The sequence below is a fragment of the Trachypithecus francoisi genome, unplaced genomic scaffold (assembly GCF_009764315.1).
Source record: "Trachypithecus francoisi isolate TF-2019V2 unplaced genomic scaffold, Tfra_2.0 Lachesis_group5, whole genome shotgun sequence".
NCBI classification, from domain to species: domain Eukaryota; kingdom Metazoa; phylum Chordata; class Mammalia; order Primates; family Cercopithecidae; genus Trachypithecus; species Trachypithecus francoisi.
Genome location: NW_022681470.1, coordinates 23,868,764 through 23,890,761, shown reverse-complemented (window position 1 = coordinate 23,890,761; position 21,998 = coordinate 23,868,764). Strand labels below are relative to the sequence as shown.

At 41.6% G+C, this 21,998-nt stretch overlaps 1 pseudogene; it reads left to right on the top strand.

Annotated features, from left to right (window-relative positions):
* The first annotated feature begins 2,624 nt into the window (after positions 1–2,624).
* LOC117075019 lies at positions 2,625–3,184 on the top strand (annotated as a pseudogene).
* Positions 3,185–21,998: the final 18,814 nt, after the last annotated feature.

Below are 21,998 nucleotides of genomic sequence, written 5' to 3'. Positions count from 1 at the left end.
TTTTTCTGTTCATTTGCTAAGATGCCTAAATTATTATTGTTTTTAAAAAGATACAATTATCCTAATTACTTGACAGAAATTGACTATACTTTAAGTACTAAAAGTGATGCTGCTTTAAATTCTACAAGCCCAATGGATAAACAAAATATGGTATATTCATGTAATGGAAGATTATTCTGCCAGGAAGAGGAATAAAATACTAAATGAAATACTACATTGTGGGTGAAATTTGAAAACCTTATGTTAAGTGAAAGAAGCCAGTCATAAATGACAACATATTGTATGATTCCACTTATGTGAAATGTCCAAAGCATGCAAATTCATTGAGACAGGGAGTAAAAGTGGTTGCCAAGGTTTGGGAGGAGAGATGAATGGGGAATAACAGCTGATGGGCTTAGAGTTCCTTTTGTGGGTGATGAAAATATTCTAGAATTACCTAGTGGTGATAGTTGTACAACCTTGGAGTATATTAATCAAAGTGTGCTTAGCCCTTTGTGAAGATGACTTTTTATTACCATTTTGAATCTGTTCCCCGTTAACAACACATATAATCAAAAAGTCATTAGATTAATATGATGTTTATTAAGAATGTGTAATAGCATGAATAAATGCTTCTTATAACATGAACTTTAAAAAGTGGGTTATAATGTTGGATTGCAGTGTGCACATAACCACTGAATTGCACCATTTAAATAGGTGAATTTTGTACGATGTAAATTATATCTCTACAGACCTGGTAGCAGAGTGTAATCTCAGGGTGAAGGTCACTCAGAAATTTAATTCCAGACACTTCACAGTCTGTGTAAGGGGTTTGGGATGCCTCACTATTCTTTGAGATAGGAAACAACAAGGGTTTGGTGATGGGAAAAATCCTGAAAGTAAGGCATTGATGAGCAAAGTAAGAGACGGTTGGCATAGCATGACATTGAGCCTTCATGCACACTGGAAGCATGTTTGCACATGGATCAGCAATACATATGCAGTGAGTGAGGGTACACGTGTATTGCCAGACAAGTAATACATATGGGGACCTGGGGGTTGGGTAGAAATGAGGATCAGGAATGTAGAGGGGTTCTTCACTGGGTTGATAAAATAATAATGCACCACGGTTGGGGATGGTGGCTCACATCTGTAATCCCAGCACTTTGGGAGGCCATGGCAGGTGGATCACCTGAGGTCAGGAGTTCGAGACCAGCCTCGGCCAGCATGGTGAAACCTCATCTCTACTAAAAATACAAAAATCAGCCAGGTGTGATGGTGGGTGCCTGTAATCTCAGCTACTCAGGAAGCTGAGGCAGGAGAATTGCTTTAACCCGGGAGGCGGAGGTTGTAGTGAGCCAATATCATGCCACTGCACTCCAGACTGGGTGACACAAAGGGACTCCACCTCAAAAAAAAAAAAAAAAAAAAGGCACCACAACTGAGGAGTTCAGTTGCTTTTGAAGGTTATTAAAATATGGCAGAAAAGATTCTTAGAGCAGGTGCTGGAGAGATAAACCATCAAAAGAATAATGGAAGGCAAAATGTAATCAAGACTAATGTGTTTTCCAAGTTATAAGTCAATAGGGAAGTGTAGTCACTTTTTAAAAAAATTAAAATTATTTTTCTATTAAAGAATATTATATAAATTAAAAATATAAACAAATGCATTTATTTCTATTGTTTTTCCTAGTCCTAGACCTTTTGTTGTTATTTTTAAAGTTATATGCACACTGCAACCCAGCATTGTAACCCACTTTTTTCAGTTCATATTATAAGCATTTATTCATGTCATTACATATTCTTAATAAACATCACATTAATTGAGTGACTTTTTCATTATGTGTGCTGTTAGAGGGGAGCAGATTCAAAATGACTGGTAATTAAAAAGTCATTTTTACAAAGAGCTAGGCAAACTTTGATTAATCTGAATGCTTAGAGAATTAATTCTTCTTTATAAAATAAATCTCAGCCTTAAAAACCATGCCACATTCTAGCCAGGGAGACAAGAAATACAATTAAAAAGCTGAACAGCACAGAGGCAGAATTATTATCTTTTCCTTACCAGTCTCTCAGCAATGATTTAAAAAAAATATTCTCAGGACGAGGGCAGAGACAGGCTGGAACAAAGGAGTCAATTGAATTGTTGAATGGGGTTGTTGAAACTCATAGCTGAAACAATAGTCTTGAAAGACAAGGTACCAGAGAGTGGAAAGGCTTTTTAAATTCCAAAAGCTGGCTTACTGCATCAAAAGCCGAAACTGGAAGGAAGCTGGGCATAAAATTTATCCACAAACCACAGAATAGGTAGGAACGTACAACAAACTCGGCTACCTCCTGAGACCTGTTTATTACTGAGATAAGAAGCCTATTCCAGAATGTAAATCAACTTTATCACTATGAACACTGTTCAGTTCAGTTGGCAATGTTGCTGGGTTTTTTTTGTTGTTGTTGTTGGCTTTTTTTTTTTTTTTTCTTTTTAGCAAGACTTTCTTGATGAAGGAAGCAATACGGTGATTTATGTGCTGACACCAACCAGACTTAGCTTGTTGCCAACCAGCACTTTGAGCAGCTCTGATGTAAGAGATAGTTTTACATTCCAAAAGGGGAGGGACCTAAGACTTGGGAAAGGAAAGCAGGAAAGTAAGATATTGATATTGTTGGGCTTCCCTGTGAGAATGTTCAGAGTCCTAACCCCTCTCCCCATACCCCGTTGACTTCATGACAGCAGTGGGGTGTAGAAAATGTGTGTTAGAAACCTCTGATAGGGCCTCTTTTACCAAGGACCTGCCAACATGGGCTGTGTTCACACCCAAACCATGAAGAAGGCAGTCCAGGTCATCATAGAAAAGTACTACATATGCCTGGGCAACGACGACTGCTACACGGACAAGCACGTGTGTGAGGAGATCACCATTATCCCCAGCAAGAAGCTCCACAACAAGATAGCACGCTATGTCACGCATCTGATGAAGTGGATTTGGAGGGACGCAGTAAGAGGTATCTCCATCAATTGCAGGAGGAGGAGGGAGAAAAAAGAGACAATTATGTTCCCGAGGTCTCAGCCCTGGATCAGATCACTGAAGTAGATCCTGACTCTAAGAAAATGCTTTTTTGCACTCCAGCATTTGGCAGTCTGTCCAACCTGCAGGTCAGTCAGCCTACAGGTGACATGACTTTCAAAACGCCTCAGGGATCTGTTTGAATCTTTCTGCAATACTGTAATATTTTCAAGAAACCTAGGACAATGGCACAAAACAAACAAACAAAAATAAACCTCTGATAGGTTTGGTGGGGTTGGGGCCTGAGGCAAGAGGGCACTCGTGCCTTGCTCCCCAAGGTGTAGCGTAGGCAGACAGTGAGGCCCTTAAAGAGGCACACACGATGCCAGAGCAATAGTAACTGTAGCTGCATGAGTTACTCGAGGACTACCTCACAGTGTCCCAGTAGTCTTGAGGTCCAGAGATCTGGTGTGGAGGAGGGAGAAACATTGTGAGAGGGCTAGAAACCTTAGAGGTCTTGGGTTAAGATGAGGAGTGGCTTGCCTCATGTTCAGAAGCCTTGGTGGTGTTGCAGGCATCTGTTACTGGAAAGGAGTCTAGATCCAGGCCCCAAGAGAATGTCCTTGGATCTTGTGCAAGAAAGAATTCGAGGCAAATCCATAAAGTGAAAGCAAGTTTATTAAGAATGTAAAGGAATAAAAGAATGACTAATCCATAGGCAGAGCAGCCCTGAGGTCTGCTGGTTGGCTGTTTCTTGATTATATGCTAAACAGGGGGTGGATTTTTCATGAGTTTTCCAGGAAGCCGTGGGCAATTCCTGGAACTGAGAGTTCCACCCCTTTTTAGACCATATAGGGCAGCTTCTGGGCATTGGCATGGCATTTATTAACTGTCAAGGTGCTGGTGTGATTGTCTTGTAGCATGCGAATGCATTATAGTTAGTGTATAATGAGCAGTGAGGACGACCAGAGGTCACTTTCATCATCATCTTGGGTTTGGTAGGTTTTGGCCAGCTTCTCTACTGCATCCTTCTATCAGCAACATCTTTGTGACCTGTACCTTGTGCTTACCTCCTATCTCATCCAGTGAGTAAGAATGCCTAACCTCCTGGGAATGCAGCCCAGTAGGTCTCAGCCTTATTTTACCCAGCCCCTATTCAAGATGGAGTCGCTCCAGTTCAGGTGCCTCTGACACATCCACCACAAAGGTAGAGAGGAAAGAGCCACGTGGCTGTGATGGCTTGCAGATGAGAAGACAGCCCTGGGACAAAGGTAACTTCCAGTGCCTCTCTTTGTTATGGGACACTTAACCGCTCTTGGCCAGGCACTGTGGCTCACGCCCGTAATCCCAGCATTTGGGAGGCTGAGGTGGTCAGATCATTTGAGGTCAGGAGTTCGAGACCAGCCTGGCCAGCATGGTGAAACCCCATCTCTACTAAAAATACAAAAATGAGCCGGACGTGGTGGCGCATGCCGGTATTCCCAGCTACTTGGTAGGCTGAGGTGGGAGAATCACTTGAACCTGGGAGGCGGAGGTTGCAGTGATCTCAGATCTTGCCATTGTACTCTCTAGCATGGGTGACAGAGTGAGACTTCATCTCAAAACAAAAACAACCAAAATAAACTATGCTTTTTACCCACTTCATTACCTGAAACTTAGATGTACTCTCCCATCCCTATCCCAAGGGGTGGAACTTGGAATTGACCGAGTATTCTCTCCTCAAAAAATGGGGGAGAGCTACACTCACAGTGAGTTGAATGGGCAACACTAAATTTTCTACTATTGGTGGAAGTGGGGGCTTGAGAGTTAAGTTAGTTACGAGGAAATAAAGATATATTTCTGTACTCTTTAGGTTGTGATCCTTTCAGTTAGGATAGGCTAGATTATGCTGCAGTATCAGATAATCCCCAACTCTCAGGCACATAAAATATCTACCATGGGGCAGCTGAGGCTTGGTTTGAAATCATCCTCACTTCAAGACCTATGCTGATGGAGCTGGAACTTGCCTTTTTGCAGAAGGAAAGAGAGCTCTGGAGAGTCTCCTGTTAATGATTAAATGCCCCAGTTCAGAGGTGACACACATCACTTCTATTATTTCCACTCACAACATATTGAGTTATATCAGCCACAGTGTCCCACTCAGGAGGGGGCTGGAAAATATTGTCTTTCTCTATGTTCAGAACGTGGCAATCCAAAAATATTTGATAAACAGTGCTAATGACTACCCTAGTAGCTATAAAAGTCTTACCCATTTCATTATTTAGGACCTCAGAACAAAAACAAAACAAACAAACAAAAAAAACAAGATATATAAAGTGCTGTGGTTTGGATGTGGTTTGTCTCTGACAAAACTCATGCTGAAATCTAATTGCCAATGTAGCAGTGTTGGGAGATGGTGCCTTTAAAAGGTGATTAGGTGGTTAAGATAGGTTAATGTCTTTCTCCCAAGACAGGGTTAGTTCTACTGGGAATGGATTAGTTCCCACTAGCGTGGTTTGTTACAAAGCAGGGTTGACTCTCATGTTTTGCCCTCTTTGAACACACCCACTTGCCTTTCTGCTTCTCTGCCACGTGTGACACAGCACGTGGCCCTCACCAAAAGCAGAGCAGATGCCAGTGCCATGCTCTTGGACTTTCCAGCCATCAGAAATGTGAACCAAATAAACCTTTTTTCTTTTTATTTTATTTATTTATTTATTTACTTATTTTTTTTTTATTTTAAGACGGAGTCTTGCTCTGCCGCCCAGGCTGGAGTGCAGTGGCGCAATCTCAGCTCACTGCAAGCTCCACCTCCCAGGTTCACGCCATTCTTCTGCCTCAGCCTCCGGAGTAGCTGGGACTACAGGTGCCCGCCACCAAGCCCAGCTAATTTTTTGTATTTTTAGTAGAGACGGTGTTTCACCATGTTAGCCAGGATGGTCTCGATCTCCTGACCTTGTGATCCGCCCACCTCGGCCTCCCAAAGTCCTGGAATTACAGGCAAAAGCCACTGCGCCCAGCCTCTTTTCTTTTTAAATTACATTCTCAGGTATTCTGTTATGGCAACACATAACAAAACTTAGGCATATAGAATAGCTCTGTAGAGCATGGAACCTGGGGTTGAGTTTTGACTCACTTGTAAGTGGAGGTATGCTCTTAGCTAGCTTACTTAACCTCTTTGACATTTAGAGTTTCCCCAGGGTTGGTATAAAAAGTATGTGAAATAACTTCCTGGCACACGGAAGTGACACAATAAATAGCTATTATTTTTATCTTTTTTTTGTTATCATTTGTTTCTTTTCCTGATAGTTTATTGTCCTAATTAAGTCAGCGTGCTGGTTACTGGGGTTCCAGCTAATTAAAGTCTTTTTTTCTTTTTTAAGTTTATCTTGGCTGGGCCTGGTGGCTCATGCCTGTAATCCCAGCACTTTGGGAGGCCAAGGTGTGTGGATCACTTGAGGTCAGGAGTTCAACACGAGCCTGGCCAACATGTCTCTACTAAAAATACAAAAATTAGCTGGGTATGGTGGTGCATGCCTGTAATCCCAGCTACTCAGGAGGCTGAGGCAGGAGAACTGCTTGAACCTGGGAGGTGGAAGCTGCAGTGAGCTGAGACCATGCCACTGCACTCCATCCTGGGAGACAGAGAGAGACTCTGTCTCAAAACAAAACAAAACAGACAAAAAGTTCATCTTAAAAAATATACAGTCAGACAATTATATTCAGCCAACCACATATATTTACAGCAGTGACCCTCTGGGCTCATTTTGAATGATGGATATCTTATCCCCCATCCTAGAATGTCCCTGTACCATCAGAAACAGTGGTCAGTGACTGAGGAGTGGTCTACATTTGGTTTTGTGTGCTATGTGGTTGGTAGTAAATGGAAATAATTGCTTCTCCTGCCCTACCCAAACCCACAACTAACAAATGTGAAATTAAGGGGAAAGTAAATAACAGAGAGAGCTGTGAGGGAAGTACAGCAAGAGCACAGGCCCCTGCAACCTCCATGGTGTTAACCCTACACCAGCATCAGTGGGATTCACAGCTGACACTGTCAGGATTTCCATGAAAAAATGGACCTGCCACCTCTTCAGAACAAACCCAGACAGTCCATGTCCCGTGTTTTGGTTTAGGATGTGGAAAGGTGCCCACCAGAACCTGGAAATGGCAGGACTGCCCATTTCCGCTTTCTGCTAGTGTACTCTGGGGTTTCAGCATGGACTAAGGGGCAGAGGGGAGTAGAGGGCTTGCTTTCTCCCCAGCTATCTTTCGACATAGCTCTGTCCTCTTCTCCAACCATTTCTCTCTCCCACTCTGACTCTAGGCCTCCACCAGAGAGGTGGAGGAATCCATGGGCCCCCGACCCAGAGAAGGGTTCAGGTACCTCCTTTAATGTGCCCTTCCCTTCTCAAAGAAGAGGTCTGGATTTGGGCAGCAATGCAAGGAACACTTCTGGAAGGCACACTTCTCCCAGAGTCTGAGTGTGTGTGTGTGTGTGTGTGTGTGTAGACAAATCCTGTGTTCTTTTTAATAACTGAGGACCAAGTACTATAGTTGTACACAAGATACTAGACACTGTCTAAAAGTAACCATGAAGGTGAATAGGCTTGGCCTGAGGCAAAGTGATGTTTTGTGTAGAGGGTTACTGCTGTTTCAGGATATCCCTTGCCAAGCCCGATTATATTGTAAATTGAACTCCGACAGAGAAGGAGGACACTTTGTGAGGTTAGTTGTGTCATCAGATCACCCATCCTCCAAACCACCCCAGGAGTAAAATAAAACAGAGGCACAGAAGATTTTTTTTCTGTAGACCAATCCCCAGTGCACATTCTGCAGAGGGAATAAAAAGTGTCCTTCAAGGAAGGACAGCCTCAGAGATTGTGTTCTCTTTTAAAATTAATTTAAAAATCCACTGGCAAAGGTGGGGAGAAAATCCTTTAGCATACCTTACAAAGCGCAGGGTAAGGTCAACCATAAATAGCAGAGTCCCTCTCCTAACTTAGTTGGAAGGAAGGGTGAGACTGAGAGGGCGAGGCAGAGAAAGACACATGGGATAAAAGAAAAATTTCACAGAAAAGGGACAGCTGAATGCTGAAATAAATTAGACATATTTTCAGAATGGGAGTTTGGACTTCCCATAGGACACAGATGTCCTTGGTGATTCCTGTCTGGAAATGATGTTGGAAAGGTGAGATTCCAGCCTGCACAGAGGTTCTCTGCCTCCTAAAGCAGCAGAGCAGAACCAGGGACAATTCCTTAGGTTTACAAGGTAAAGCCTGGAGTGAGCAACTGTTAATCAGGAAACCAGCACCAGGGTTGACCAGCAGCCTTGGAAATTGTCTGGACCAGTGAAATTGTGTGTGTGTGTGTGTACGTACGCATGTGATTATTCATAGATACATGACAAGGTAGGGAGGGATTGAAAAGTCCTTGATACCAGAAATGGAACCTGGGGCAGGCCCAGGTAAAGCTCACTGCCCCCAATCCCACTGAGGCCCTATTTTGAAGGTATGGGAAAAGGGAGAGTTCTATAGAAAGCTATTTTTCTGACCTGCCCATTCAGGGTAATGAAATGCTGCACGTCATTTAGTTGGGTCCAGTTGGATCTGGTGTCTCTCCCTACACTATCTAAAGGCCTTTGTTCACCTGTGACTTTATGGAGATGGCAAAATGATTCATTGAGAGTGACTGTACCCACACTATTGAGACCTGTGACCTGATGGCAATTTGTATAATGTGACTACAAGCATTGAATTAAATAAATAAATGTATTTTTTTATTACAATGATGGTTTGAAATGTCACCATTTTTTTCTGACTACAAAAATTAACCTACGTTCTTCAGCATGGCTTAATGGTAATCCTCACTTTCTTCTCCATCAGGGTAAGCAGGACAGGCCAGGGGTAGATAAGAGCCCATCACTAACCTGGTGTACATGGCCTCTATCTTTTTTGGTTAGATGTTTTTGCATCACTTTCTGATTCTCTGCGGCACCCTGAGCTTGTTTATGTTCTGGTTCTGTGTAGCAACGATCACTCCCTCATCTAGAGACTCGGTTGACTCTAGACTGATGTGAGAATTCTTGGGAAACATGAGGCAGCACTGCAGGGCCCTGTGTCTACTGTGATGCAAAGGAGAAGGGAGAGATGCTCCTCACATGCGTTTTTGTGCAGAACATGTCAAGTTAGAGGTACCAGCAAGCAAGGCCCTGCATTGGCACTTGGAGATCCAGGGCATCTAGAGGGCCTGGAGTTGTGCCCAAAACACTGGCTCTAGCTGGAGAAGCAGTGGGAAGAGGCCCAGCAGCAGAAGGTTGCCCTTGGCACGGACAGGACCACCTTCAGTGCCAGCCCTTCCTTGCTTCACAAGGAAGCAATAGATAGAATTGAAAGAAGTTGTGGTTTGAACATATGTGTACCTCCAGAATTCATATGCTGGAACCTAATAACCAATGTGATAGTATTAAGAAGTGTGGGCTTTCCGAGAATGATGAAGTTCTGAGGACTCTGCCCTCATGGGTTAGTGCTCTCATAAAAGCAGTTGAAGGGAGAACCCTAGTGCCTCTTATCCTTCCATCTCTTCTGCCATGTGAAGACACAGCAGCAGTATTCCAAGATTCCAAAATCTTGGAAACAGAAAGCACTCCCCACCAGACACTAAATCTGCTGGCACATTGATCTTGGATTTCCCAGCCTCCAGAACTCAGAGAAATAGATTTCTGTTCTTTATAAATTACTGAGTCTCAGGTATTTTATTATAGCAGCACAAACAGACTAAGACAGGAGTGAAACAGGGAGAACAATGGCAGGAAGAGCTGAGAGACCTCCTCATTAGCACACAAGAACTCCTTGGTACCTCCCCTAAATAACTGGTGGGGTAGGGGTGGCTGTGGGGGTGGAGGGGTGAAGCAAAGAAAGATAGAAGGCCCACAATAGCTGGTTCAAGCTGGAGCCAGAGAAATAATGCTTATGTCTGTTCACGTGACCTGTCTTAGTGCTCCGATACACAGACTATCACTTCAGAACTTTTATATAAAATATGTAACAAAAATATTCAATTCTCCCTGTTCCCAATTATTTTAGACCCACCATTTACATGTAGAGTCTTCCTCCACTATGTTTTATAGATTGTAGAAACATAAAGTAAAGGTGTGGAGCCAACAGGGACGAATTCAGAACAGACCTGGGTCTGGCCATTACTCACAGATGCTGTGAAAAATTACTCTTACCAGGGTCTTAGGGGTGATCAGACTCAGTGGCGCTGGTCCACATTTAGGAGCTCATAAAATACAGATGTAAAAACAAAGATGCTCATTTATTAATGCACATTGAGATTTATATTCACCAAGGTGACCAGGTACGCATGACCCTTGGACTACAATTTCTCTCTCTGATGGAAAACGACTGAGGAAGCTCATTTATAATCAGGAGCATTTCAGGTGAGTGCAAAAGCGGGACAAGAATTGGTTATGGGATTCACCTGTTACTGGCAGCTGACTGAGCTAGCCCGAGGCATCTGTCTCCACAGTGGGGACATGCGTGCAGGTCAGAATGGAGAAGGGACATCATCTCTAATGGGCTGTGCTAAGTTGGGCACACCCCATGCTTGCTTCTGTTGTTCTTTTATTTCCAACTCCCCACCTTCCTACCACATTACTTCGCGAGGAAGGCAAACTAATGCTCCAAAAGACGGTGCTATCCCAGTCACTAAAATATAACATAGCAACTCATCAATTCACCGAATGACCAATTTACCAAATTACTGATTCACCAAAACCTTGATTCTATTAACTGCCTATGGAGCTTATAACAGATTGTTTGCATGAAATTGCTTTAATAGTCTTTGAAGATTTATTTTCCGTTTTTGTTTGGTGTGGCTCACAGGAACTGCTTCACCTCATCTCTCTCCCTATGAATTTATCAGGGCAGCTTATTTGAATGTTCATTTCATGTTTTTCACCTTTTAGGGCCTTGCACTTCTTGTACAGCAGTTTATATGTGAATGGGGGAGCTTGCCCTTCAACACAGATTATGACCTTCTCTAGTTTTGAGGCCTTATGCCTAACTTGGATTTTAGCCACATTCCTAAATTTGTATATAGACCCCATTTCATGGAAATAATTTTTGCTAGTTTCCACATATTTTTGGATACATAAAAATTCACATGCAGACAAAAACTTCGTTCAAAAGACTGACAAAGTCAGCACAAATAGGGAAGGGCAAATTGATATAAAACTATTTAAAGGGCAAACTCTTCTTTCATGTATATGATATCAGATGAAAGAGTCTGAAATTTGAAACGTGCACAAAATATCTATTTGATTGAGCTTATTCACAAAGCCATGATTAAGAGTAATAGGGAAGGCAGTTGGTTATATGTACTGGCAGAGAGAAATCTACCTTATTTTTCATAAATTCCTTGACATTCGAGATGTGCAAAATGCACAACATTTGAAACACCCAGAATCTTCTCATTACTTAATGACAGACCAAAAGTGCCAAATACACTAGGATTTGGCCAGCCACAGTGACTCAATGGTAGCAAATTGGCTTATGGTGAAATTGCTGCAGTTCTAGACATGGCTTAAAGTACTAAATTTGGCAGTTTTGGGTGAATTAATCTTTCAGCAAGTTAATGTTTGACACATTGGCTTTTGGTGAATTGGTCATTTAGTGACTTGACTTTTGGAGAATTGACCTTTGACAAATTGGCTTTCATCAAATTTAATTTTAGTTCTTCTTTGGATTTATTATCCTCAGTTAAGTTACTGTTAAATCTTCTCTAGTTAAATCTTGGGCATTCCTAGTTCTTTAAGATGATTTAGCAAATTCTGAATGAATCCTGCTACACTGATCTTCTTGAGGGCAAGTATTTTTAATTTCTTGGGAAACATGTCACTAACACTTGCCTATATTGTTTATCAGTATTTTGCCCTCAGTTTCCTTGATTCTACTGAGCAATTCATGCCATACAGAGTTAAGGTATGCGATCTTCCTGCTAATCATTTCCTCGGGTCGCCTCAAACATCGATTTTCAATGGGGGCCATACTTCTGAGGAGTGTGTATTTTGGACATTTATGGGAGCATTTTTGTTACAATGACTGGAGGGTCACCTAGCATTTTAGGAAGTGGGGGCCAAGGATGCTAGACTTCCTGAAATGCAACTGTTCTATGTCCCATATGCCTTTGGAAAATCACAATAGACATATGTGTTGATGAAAATCTTAGAGATGACCTGTGCCTGGAATGTGACTCTGTTTTATGTATAAACATAATTTTTTTTGCATGGTTTAATAGATACTGAAATTTTTAAGATCATAACTATAGTGGGAATCAAGGCAAGATGATATTTTGTTTTGTCTAGAACTTTAACCTGAGCTCAGTTGCTCACGTCCATAATCCCAGAGTTTTGGGAGGCCAAGGTAGGAGGATTGCTTGAGCCCAGGAGTTTGAGGCCAGCCTGGGCATCATGGAGTGACCCCATCTCTACAAAAAATTTAAAAATTAGCCGGGTGTGGTGGCATGCACCAGTGGTACCAGATGCACAAGAGGCAGAGGCAGAAGAGTCACTTGAGCCCAAGAGGTTGAGGCTACAGTGAGCCATGTTTGTGCCACTGCACTCCAGCTTAGGTGACAGAGTGAGATCCTGTCTCAAAAAAAAAAAAGAACTTTACCAAGAATTATTCACAATTTTGGAAATGCATGTTTCTGACAGCAACTCTTCTCATAATATTGAATCACCAATTTAACTGCAGCTATATCCCTTGTGTTCACAATGATTTTAAGTAAAGGTGCAGGCACCTGGCCCTTTGCTATGTCTTCTAGGGCAGCTGTGTACTAGAATTCACATATTTAAATATATTTTATTACCTGCTACTCTCCTTTTATTTTTCTTTACATTGTACGTAGGACATTATATTTATTTTAAAAATTGTATGTGTAGGTAGGTTATATATCTAAGAACCTCATTTCTAGATAGCAAAATGAATATTTTGAAATATTTCTTATAAAAGTTAAGTATTATGTGTGAAAGGATTGAGAAGCATGGTCTTACACTAGCTTTCTCTCTGCATTGCTCCATTTTCAGGTCCTGGTACTCTGCTTCTTTCTGTTTCTCTAATTGCTCTGAGGGGTGGAAGGAGCTTTGTAGTCAGCCTAGGCTTTGGGGCAGGAAAGAACAACCTCCGAGATGAATTGACCTGCCAGAGTGCTCAGAGGCCCCAAGGTCATTGACTTCCTGTGTTGTAACATAAAACATCTTCCCCTCCGGCACCCACCCCCTGACACTTCCCCATCACAGCCTGGCAGCCGGAGGGAGGTTTCCCTGTGAAAACATTTCACTCCCACTGGTGAAGCAGCAGAGGGATGGTGTGCTTTAAGAGAACACCAAAACCCTGACCAAGCCCAGCATGTCTCTACTTTGGGGCTTTTGGCTAAAAAGTACAATATCTCTCAAAAATGCCTGTACAAGCATGTCACCTGGGAGGAGTAACCTGCTAGAGCTTCAGCATTTATGACCTGAGATGATTAGGCTAGCCAGGCTGTGGGCAAGAGAGGGCAGGCCTCTGCAGAAACAGTCTCTGGGGTGGGAAGGGAGAGGGGCGGGCCTGGGGACTAGTCAAGAAACCTGCTGGTGTGGGCCCTGCAGAGGTCACCTGAGAGGGTAGCATGGCGGGGTGTGGGAGGGAGACACAGACTTCACCAAGAGGTTGCCAAAGGGTACTTCTGAGACATGCCACTGCCAGGGAGGGAGACAGACTGTTTCCCACAGGAATATGCCTGGGAAGCTGATGTTACCACCACATAAAGGTGGGGTTTGCATAAGGATAGCAGGTGGGGAAAAAGTAAATAGTTATCTCTGTTGCTAGAGTCAGAGGGGATTTTTATTCTTTTCCTTTTCTTTTCTACATTTCACAGACAACAGGGAGTAAATAATACATACACTGGCTGGAGTCTGGCTCCACGGTCACACTGCTTGGGTGTGAATCCCAGAGCCACTACTTAGGAACTGTGATCTTGGACAAAATACTAAACCTGTATAAGTTGTTTCCTCCACTGCAAAATGGAGATAATAATAGAACTGATGTCTCAGAGGAGGTTGGAACACAAATGAGCCAACACATTTAGAGAACTGTGGTCTTCAATAGCTAAAATAACTACGGTGACCGTAACTTTGAGGGAGTGAGTTTCTCTGGGAATGTTCTGGCTGAGCCCTGCCTCGAGTGAAACCTTCAAGGTGGTCACTGTGTGTATCAGCTTGGGCCTGACTCTCCAGTTCTAGGGAGCCACAGGCATTTGGTGCTACAGACACCTGGTCAAGTCCTTTCCTGCCCTGAATAAACAAATAAATGGTACCAGCCCAGCACTAGAAGCCCAGGAAGTGGGCGGCAGAAGCAAAGCAGGATAGAGCGGGCAGCCAGTCTGGAAAGGGGTCACTGAGGAGAGAAATGGCCACTTTGGTACCAGAGCAGGCCTTGGGCAAAATTGTGGCTCACAGAAGTTGGTCATCAGTGTCCTCTCAATATCCTTTCAGCCCTACCTTCCACCTTGTTTCTTTCAAAGTGATGATTTTATGGGCCAGAGTAACAGAATATTTTTATATGGGATTTTTCTCTTTACCTTCCAGCAACTATCAACACAAATCCTAACTATAAGTTGAGTGCATTTTTAAAAATTTTACTTTATTTATTTATTTATTTTGAGGCAGAGTTTTGCTCTTTCACCCAGGCTGGAGTGAAGTGTGCGATCTCAGCTCACTGCAACCTCCGCCCTCTGGGTTCAAGCGATTCTCCCTCCTCAGCCTCTCAAGTAGCTGGGATTACAGGCACCCACCACCACTCTTGGCTAATTTTTGTATTTTTAAATAGAGACAGGGTTTCCCCATGTTGGCTGGGCTGGTCTCGAACTCATGACCTCAGGTGATCCGTCCACCTTGGCCTCCCAAAGTGCGTGGATTACAGGCGTGAGCCACTGTGCCCATCCAGCTGCATTTATTTTTAAATACCATTCCCCTCAACTTTTTCACCGGAAATTTTCAGACTATTTTACTTTGGGGATTATAATTTTTTTGTCCTCTGTTAAATCAACTAATATTTACTGAACATGGGTTATGTACTGGATGACAGTAAAGTTCTAGAACTGAACCAGTATGGGCTCTTAGGGTTTACTTCAGGCACACCAAATGTGGAATTCAGATGGCAAGAAGAGAAACTTGCTTTCTATTGGGCAAGTCAGTGGAGGCTGTGCTACCAAGTCCTGAGACTAGGGAACATGCGTGAATTCTAGGCTTACAGGAATGTGTGAGCATGGGAGTGATGGGATGTGAGGTGGGATGGGCAGCCGAGATTCACATGGAAAATGCTGGAATGACTCCTACCTTCATTATTCAGAACTCTCCTGCCTTTTGAATTGCTTCTGTTTTATCTTCAGACTTCTCATAGAACTTTCTGTCTACCACTTTCTCTTAACTGAGAGCTGATCATAGTTAAGGACCTGTTTCCTTTATTGCTCTCCTAGGTAGAGGCTTCTTATCTCAGACTCCATGCACCGCAAGACTCAGAAATTTAATTTTGTAGTTTACTGGGTGCAGATGTCTCCAGGGGCTTGTTTCCTACTAACCAAACTTGCAGGAGATTGGTGTACAAATCTGTATCACAGTTTTTCCTCTGCAGTGACCAGTGACTTCTAGGGCATCCTGCCTGGCACATGGGGTGTTAGTAACTGTACTCCTCAGTAATGGTGGCTTACAGAATATTGAAGTTATTGACGTTTCTGTTTCTTTCATGTAAATGAAATATAGATATGGACAATTAAAGGCTGATATGCTGGCTCTGTGGAATCATCAATGCTCCCGCCTCCTTCAATAAGCCATCCTTATTGTGTGGCTTCCATTCACAAAGTCACTTCAAGTTCACATGTTAGACACTGCCTCTCCAGCCATTGAATTCATCATTCCAGCAGGAAGAAAGAGGATTGAGGAGCCACCAAAAGGACGCCTAGCTGATTCAACATTCCTTTTTCAAGGGGTTTTTCCTGAAAAGCCTTACGTATTAGAAGCTAGAATTCAGTCATAGAGTTACCCAATCTCTGTAAGAGAAGCTGAGAAATTCAGTTCTTCAGCCAGACTTATCATCACTCCCTCTCCTCTCAAAATCAGAACTATGCTACTAAAGAAGCAGGAGAGAGAAAGAACATTGGGTAGACAGCAACCAATCTCGGTCATTATTATGGAAACAAGGTTGAACAATTTCATAGCAAATGTAGAATCAGGGATTAGCCACTTAGATACTCTTGAATGATGTTTCACTGGGCTATGGGAAAGATAGATGAACATTGCTGCCCCATTTAGGAATATTCATTCCTGGCCGGGCGCGGTGGCTCAAGCCTGTAATCCCAGCACTTTGGGAGGCCGAGGCGGGTGGATCATGAGGTCAGGAGATCAAGACCATCCTGGCTAACATGGTGAAACCCCGTCTCTACTAAAAATACAAAAAACTAGCCAGGCGAGGTGGCGGGTGCCTGTAGTCCCAGCTACTCAGAGGCTGAGGCAGGAGAATGGCGGGAACCCGGGAGGCGGAGCTTGCAGTGAGCAGAGACTGCACCATTGCACTTCAGCTTGGGTGACAGAGCAAGACTCTATCTCAAAAAAATAAATAAATACCCACAAAGGAATATTCATTCCTGGAATGCTGCATCAATTTTCCTTTTGTTGGATTGAATAAACACTGATAAAATGTTAATAACATTCTTCCCCTCTTATACATTCCATGCAGACCACTCTACTGTAGGACTGGTCAGCGAGCACTGGTGCTGCTGAGCAAATGTTTCCACTGAAATACCCATATCCATTATGAATGGAATGCTGAATTACTAATCAAGGCCCCTGAAGTTTTGTCTCTAGCCGACAGTTTTGCCCTAGAAAAGGAAGGAAAAAAGCAGTGGCTTATGGCTTTTTAAGGAAATTTTATTCCTTCTTTCTAACATCCTTTAACCCAAAGACTAGAGAATAGGGAAAAGAAGGGAGATTGAGAGGACTTGAAAGTGGCCCTGGGAAGGTCCAGGGAAGAGAAGACTCCAGAGTGCTCTGGCATCCTGGAATAAGCTAACAGAAGCAACACTCCTTGCAGTCCTTTGAGATGAAAGTTGACAAGCTGTTTTAAGCTTTTGTTTCTTCGATTAAGGTAGCTTTGATATAATCCATAGCAAGAAGCTCAGTCTGTTAGCCCCAGCAGTTTGACTCTGCACCCAAGTTGGGGATCCTGCCCTTCCTGCTCACCCTCTTGGGGAGTGCTTTATGTGTCTTTTCAGTAGTAGGAACTCTGCCTTGACACTGGGTTGTTACTTAAAATTAGAACAAATATTCCTTGGCTGACATCTAGAGTGCCAAGTTGGCTTCAACCTCAGAATGTTTCAGCTAATGCTTTCTGGGCCAACTTCTTAGGTATTGAATAGCAATGAATTGAGAACTTCCCACACCCACATAAGATTATTACAAAGAATATCCTATTCATATACCACAGTTCCACAGCAACTTGCTAAGACAGAGTGAATAAAGGTAACTTGCTAGGAGTTTTTGGGGTAGCTCAATCAACCCATTGCAATCAAGAGGAGCATCATGTAGTAATTTGTTTTATCTTAAAAATGCATACAGATTTTACATTTTACTCCTTGGTATTGCTGTGTTTACATTTACATTTTAAACTCAACTGTATTCTGGAAATACTGATATTCCAGAAAGTTTAAAAGTTTGACTTTCCAAATTTTGTGAGTACTTCAGGGTATGAATGATCCAATTTGAGCTTTCTTTGGTTACCTTCTAGTATTGAGTAATGGTCACTTTGATTGAAGTTGGACACTTCCCAAGATTACTTGCAGCAGCACAATTTTGGTGGTGGTAAATGCTTTCATAGTGTTTCATGTATTTATTAAATTATATTTTATAGCTATAATTTACATTTATTTAGAAAATAGATGTCTTATTTGTAGGCTATCTTGTTAGTTTTCATACCCTACATACTCTATTCCCCCATAGTGCTTGGCAAACTTTTTCTGTGAAGAGCCAAATAGTGAACATTTTTGGCTTTGCAGGCTATACAGTCCATGTCAAAACTACTCACTTCTGGCATTGTAGTGTGAAAGCAGCTATCAACAATGAATAAATGAGCTGGGTGTGAGTAGATTTTAATATAATTTTATGTATAGTAACAGGCAGTGGGGAAAGAATTCTGGGAAGGTGGCAGATTAAGAAGCACCAGGAACCTGTCTCCCCACCTAAAGACAGCTGTATGCCAGTATCTTCCTATTTTGGAACTCTGGAGTCTATTAAAGGCTTGCAACTTCCGGGGGAAGAATAGGATGGTAAATTGCAGTGACTTTTGGCCAATTTCAGCTTTTAAGCACAGTAGAAACTACCTTCCCCCATCCCCAGCCCCCTGGCAGGCAGCTGGAGCAGCTGGCTTACAGCTTGTGGGAGCCAGAGTGAGAAAAAAAAAAAAAAAATCCTTGTCCTTTAACATCAGGGGTCTGTACTCCAATCACAGATTACTGATTCTGATCACAACCATTGTTGTTGCACCTCTCCCCATTGTTGCATGCCCCTCCACCTCTGGCTAGAGTGATTTTCAGGAGGCTTAAAGGGCCAGTGTCCTTTTCCACATTCATTTTTTTTTCATTTTGTCTTTTTGAGAGCTAACCTAGGACATTCAAAAGTAACTGCATGTATGGTAAAATTAGAAAGTGACTGCACATACTGAAGGAAAGGTGTAAGCTCAGCAAAGACCTGAGAAAACCTTAAGCTTATACCTCAGGCTGATCTTTGGCACAGAGAGGGCCTAAAAAAAATTTTTTTTAACCTCCAAAACAATGAATAAGTTAACAAAACCCAGAAAACCCTGAAGAAGGGGGAGAATCTGATTTTCAGGGTTACCACATTATTAGCTTCCAATGTCCAGTTTTCAACAGAAAATCATAAGGCATGCAATGAAAAAACAGAAACAAAACCAAAAAAACTATTGCCCATTTAAAGGAAACAAAATAAACAGAAACTTAATGAAAAAAATCTAATGGCAGATCTACTAGGCAAAAATTTTTAAAACAACCATTTTATTTTATTTTGAGACAGAGTTTCACTCTTGTTACCCAGGCTGTAGTGCACTGGCACAATGTCAGCTCACTGCAACCTCTGCCTCCTGGGTTCAAGTGATTCTTCTGCTGCAGCCTCCCAAGTAGCTGGGATTACAGGCACACATCACCATGAACAGCTAACTTTTGTATTTTTAGTAGAGGTGGGGGTTTCACCGTGTTGGCCAGGCTGGTCTGGAACTCCTGAGCTCAGGTGATCTGCCCCTCTCGGCCTCCAAAAATGCTGAGATTACAGATGTGAAGCATTGTGCTTGGCCCTAAAACAACTGTTTTAAAGACACTCAAATTACTAATAGAAGATATGGGGAAAGTCAAGGAAACAATGTACGAACAAAATGGAAATATCAATAAAGGTATTGAAAACCATAAAAGAAACAAGATATTCAGGAAATGGAAAGTATAATAACTGAAATAAAAAATTCACTAGAGGAATTCAGGGGCAGATTTGAGCAGTTAGAAGAAAGAATCAACAAACACGAAGACAGGACAATGACAATTATAAAATCTGAGGAATAGGAAGAAAAACATTTGAAGTAAAGTGAAGAGAGCCTAAGGGACCTGTGAGACACAAGTAAGTGAACAAACATATGAAGTCCCAGAAGGAGACGAGAGAGAGAAAGGGGAGGAGAGAATATTTGAATAAATAATGGCTAAAAACTTCTCAAACTGGATGAAAGACATGAACATAAACATCCAAGAAGCTTAACAAACTCTAAGTAAGATTAACTCAAAGAAATCCACACCAAGACACGTTATATTCAAATCTTGGAAAGATAAAGACCAAAATAATCTTGAAAGCTTCAAGGGAGAAATGACTCATCATACACAAGGATCCTAAATAAGATTATCAGTGTATTTCTCATCAGAAACTTTGGAGGCTAGAAGGCAGTGGGCTAATACGCTCAAAGTGCTAAAAGAAAACATTGTCAACCAAAACTCCTACATCCAGCAAAACTATCTTTAAAAAGTGAGGGAGAAATTAAAGCATTCCCAGATAAAAACAGAGGGAGTTTTAGACCATTAGACTTGCTCTGCAAGAAATACAAAAGAGAATCATCCAGGTTAAAGTGAAGAGACACTAGACAGTGACTTGAAACCATCTGAAGAAATAAAGATCTTGATAAAGGTAAATACATAGGGAATTATAAAAGTTGATATTATTATAGCAATAGTTTGTAACTCTACTGTTTGTTTTCTGCATGATTTGAGAGATTAATGCACTTTTTAAAATTATTAGTCTAAAAACTAGTATAATTATACTTTGGTTTGTAACTTCACATTTTGTTTTCTATATAATATAAGAGACTATAATAGATTTGTTAGTTTATGGTTTGGGGCACAAAATGTATGAAGATGTAATTTTGTGACATCACCAACCAAAAGGGACGGTGATGGAGCTATAAAGGAACAGAGTTTTTACATATTATTGAAGTTAAGCTGGTATAAATTCAAATTAGAGTGCTATAACTTTAGGATGTTAAATGTAATCACCATTGTAAACATAAGTAAAAGAGCTATACATACATGCAAAAGGAAATTTAAAAAGGAATTTGAAGACTTCACTCTCATAAAATCAACCAAATATGAAAAGAAGACAGTAGTGTTGGAAATGAGAAACAAAAAAGTTATAAGGCATAACGAAAACAAATACTAGAAAGACAGAAGTAAGCCCCTCCTTACCAGCAATTAATTTGTCTAAATGATTAAACTATCCAATCAAAAGACAAAGATTGGCAGAATGGAATAAAAAAATCCCACAGGATCCAAATATAGTTACAGTCACATGTTGCTTAATGATAAATACATTCTGAGAAATGTGTCATTACGTGATTTCATCATTGTGTGAACATCATACAGTGGACTTACACAAACCTACACAGAACAGTCTACTACATACCTGGAGTACGTGATACATAGCCTATTGTTCTTAGGTTACAATCCTGTATGTCATGTTACTGTACTGAATACTCTAGGTGATTATAAATATTTGTGCACCTAAACATATCTAGAGAAGGTAGAGTACATATATGGTGTTATAATCTTATGAGACCACCATCCTATATGTGGTCCATCATTGACTAAAACGTCATTATGCTGCATGTGACTATATAGTCTGTCTACAAGTGACTTGCTTTAGATCCAAAGTCACAAATACATTGAAAGTGAAAAAATGAAAAAAGATATTCCATGCAAATAGTGACCAACAGAAAGCAAAGGTGACTATATCAGACAAAATAGACTTTAAATCAAAAAAGTTTACAAGAGACAAAAAGGGCATTGTATATTAATAAGAGGTTTAATATAGCAAGAAAATATAGACATTATCCTTAATTGAACTTACCAAGAAAAAAAAAGAGAGAAGACAGAAATTACTAAAATCAAGAATGAAAAGAAAAAAAGAGGCAGGGTGTGGTGGCTATAATCCCAGCACTTTGAGAGGCCAAGGCGGGTGGATCACTTGAAGTCAGGAGTTAAGAGACCAGCCTGGTCGATATGGTAAAGCCTCGTCTCTACCAAAAATACAAAAAATTAGCTGGGCATGGCGGCATGCACTTGTAATCCCAGCTACTCCGGAGGTTGAGGCAGGAGAATCGTTTGAACCCAGGAGGTGGAGGTTGTAGTGAGCTGAGATTGTGCCATTGCACTCCAGCCTAGGTGACAGAGCGAGACTCAGTCTCAAGAAAGAAGGAAGGAAGGAAGGAAGGAAGGAAGGAAGGAAGGAAGGAAGGAAGGAAGGAAAGAAAGAAAGAAAGAAAGAAAGAAAGAAAGAAAGAAAAAACGAACGAAAGAAAGAGAGAGAAAGAAAGACAAAACGTCGTTACCAACCTTACAAAAATAAAAAGGATCATAAGGTGTACTATGAATAACTGCATGCCAACAAATTTGATATCATGG